Source organism: Parus major, chromosome Z (genome assembly GCF_001522545.3).
Source record: "Parus major isolate Abel chromosome Z, Parus_major1.1, whole genome shotgun sequence".
NCBI classification, from domain to species: domain Eukaryota; kingdom Metazoa; phylum Chordata; class Aves; order Passeriformes; family Paridae; genus Parus; species Parus major.
Window position 1 is genome coordinate 51,163,188 of NC_031799.1, and position 3,390 is coordinate 51,166,577.

A 3,390-nucleotide genomic window follows, 5' to 3' on the forward strand; every position below is an offset into this window, starting at 1 on the left:
ATAGTATCATTGAGTGTGTTCCATTAGGAAACAATTAGCTGGCTCTTATATACATTCATACACATTCCCCTTTGTATAAACACTACACTGAAAAAAAAAAATAAAAAAAAAAAAAGGGGGGGGGGAGGCAGAATAAGTATATCAAATAATAGGCATCTCAGATTTTTAAGTTTATATAATATTTCATGGTGAAGTAATGGCACCCTAAGGAAGAATGGGAATTCTATTCAATATGGCTTCAAAACAGCCTGGAATATGTTTGTTGGAGAGCTGCTGCTGTTAGACCAAGCCAGAAAATTGTGATTGGTTAGGGGGAGCAGATGCAGGAGGAAGGAAGAGTGTGCATGAGGTGTGGGGGTTGTGTGAGGGAATGGAAGAACTGACCCTTTTACAGCAGAGCTACTTTGCAGCAAAGCTGGTGGAGGTGATCTGACTCTACTGGCCTACTAGATTTCCAGGCATTCATACCTGTGAAGAAAATATAAGTCTTTCCTATGAGACTGCAGGCATGCGTATTTTGGACCTGAGCTTTCACTGGGACAGTGCCTGGGAAAAAATACTGCTTCTGGCCTGGCCAAGGATCTGTCTTTGAAGAATTGCTTCAGAAGTGTTAACATCTGCACAAGATAGATTGTGGCTACAAATGGGATTTTCCTAAAAAAAATTGTATTTTCTGGATGCAGAAAATTCAGTGATCTCTCTGTGTTTCTACATGACAGACCATGGACCTGTATAATGAGCCTGCATATCCTAAACAACATGGTCTCCACTACTGCTTTTGACAGTTTTATACACACACTACCTCAAGCCTGCTTCCCCTTTTAGAGTTTGTCCACTACAACCAGTGAGCTCACCTGCTGCCTATTGTTGCCAGACCTCCAGCACCAAAAAAATAAAAAAAGATTATACTAGCATCCCCAGGCTGGTATTTGCACTGTGAAAAAACTACATAGACGGGAATGCCTTGCCCTTGCCAGAGTCTCCGTGCAAGAACAGTTATTACCACCCATATTGCACAGAGGAGAAATGGAGACAGAGAGGGCATAACATTCACCCCAGGGAGGGGAAAGCTGAAGATCTGTGGAACAGTTCTATAGTGACTGCTCTGCTGGCAGTGTACTCACAAATTCCTCTTTCTACCACGTGCTTTAACAGTACCTGTCCAGTTCTTTTAAACTGTCCAGTCTTTTAAAGGTGACTTGTAAGTCTCCATCTAGCAAAAGAGCTTTATTTAGTGAACTTCCACATCACACAGAGATGTTGCAATGAAAAATATACTATAATATTGTGTAATCAAACACATGGCGAAGGAAGCTGCATAAATATTGCATGCAGAACTAGAGCAGGACACAGATCTGTGATTGTATCCACTCTTCAACCCCTCTATATGTATATAATATATTTAAATATATGTACATCAAAGAGACACTGGGGGGCTAATAACCAAGAAATAAAATTTTAGAAATCACTACCAAGCAAACATTTTTATGGCTTAGGCATTATCCACCCCATTGGAGATAAAAATAATTGTTCTTTTTATGTATCTGCTTTAGCTTACACACTTTGGACTGCTCTTTGAAGCTTTCCTGCTGGAGAGTACGTAAAAAGTCATTCTTTATTTGTAATGCCAGAGCTTTTTAGACCTTCAGTTTTCTGTGGGGTACAGTAGCTGTACCCATTACTTTGTTTTCAGTTCTGTAAAATTTACAGTAAACAAGAGGAGCTATTGCCCTTGATTCTCCTGTACATCCAAAACATCTCCAGACACCTCTGTCCTCAGGAAACCTAGTTTGTAAGTGTCTAGGTACCCAGATGCTTATGGGTGTTTGACTACCCCCAGAAGAACAGCTAGCACCTAAAATACTTACAGAACATTTGTTAAAATCCCAGTGGAATCAACCAGGCAGAGGGCCTTTGGATGTAATGTTAATGTTCAGAGGCAGTAGTATGAGATTTTGAAGGGATACCTTCCTATTTTTCCAGCTCTTCCCTTACATGGTGAAACTGTGAAGAAAAAAGGTGGTTTTAAATCACTGGACTTTCATAGTTTGTACCTGAAAAAAGTCTGTTTATGTATGTTTCAGCAGCCCTTTTGTAAAATTTTGTTTCTCAATAGGAAAAGGAGTGGGTTTGTTACAAAATTATCATTGTTCTTGTCAAAAAATTCTAAAGCCAGTACAAGTCCTTAGGTATATAAATACCAACAGCCATTTATCATCTGTAGAAAATAGTATGAGGCTGTGAAACACAGCTGTATCAGATTTTGACCATACAAATTTCATACTTCTCAAAGTCACAGTTTCACAGAGACCCTTTGTGTGGGGAACAAGGCTGCTATAGGTCAGCAGTGCCAAATCAGGAGCTGATTTTTTGGTTCACAGACATCTCCCAAACAAAACAAAATAAGAAAAGAGGAGACACTTTTTTTCAACTTACAATGTTTTGAAGCTCTTTTTTTTTTTTTTTTTACACTAGAAGAAGAAGTTGTGAAAACAAAGGGCAGGCTACAGTGCCAGACAAAAAAATGGGTAAGGTGTGGAATTCCACATGGCAAGACAGCAGGACAGCAGTCCCATGAGCATCAGAGGCTGCAGCTGGTCTTCCTGTGCTGTGTAGCACAGACTCAACCCAGCAGCTGGTATGCACTTCCTGCTCAAGTTTGTATCATGGGTCTGGCTATACTTGCAGATTGCTAGGGAAAAAGCACTGGCTTCATGTTTGAGTATAAAAATGGTGCAAACACCCTACTTGCTTAAAAAACAACAAAAAAAACCCAACAAAAACCAAAATAACAACAACAACAAAAAAGCCTTTCTTTCGTTAAAGGGATCACAGGGAGCTTAGCATTATTAGCATTGGAATATTATTAGCTGGGTGGATGAGGATGTGCTTTCTACAGTTACTGTGAAAGCCCAAAATTACAGTATTCAGGGCGTATGAGGAGAGAGCCTAATTGAAGCTCCTGCTCTCAGAGACAAAGAGAAAATCTGCCATTTGATAGACACCTGAACAACCAGGTTAGAATGGTGTCCACTAGTGTCTTCTTCCCATTAAGCTTTGCCAAATTTAAGTGAGGGGAAAATATTTTTGTATTTCTGAAAGGGGAAAAAAAACCATCTAATGTTTACAGGGAAAATTATGATCTCAGCTTTAACTTCAGGCTGCTTCAGCTGTCCCCAACTCCTCCCACTACAACATTTTTTCTCTGTAGGTAAATCTTTTTCTGGAGAAATACAATTTCTCCTGCTCCCCACATGAGCACATCCAGAGTGACCATAATGTTACAATCACTACACCGGTGTTGTCAACTTGTAAACAACCTGTCTGGCTGGATCCTCAAACTGACTGCTAAACATGGCTGGCTATGAGGAACTGCAACAAAGAGGACAG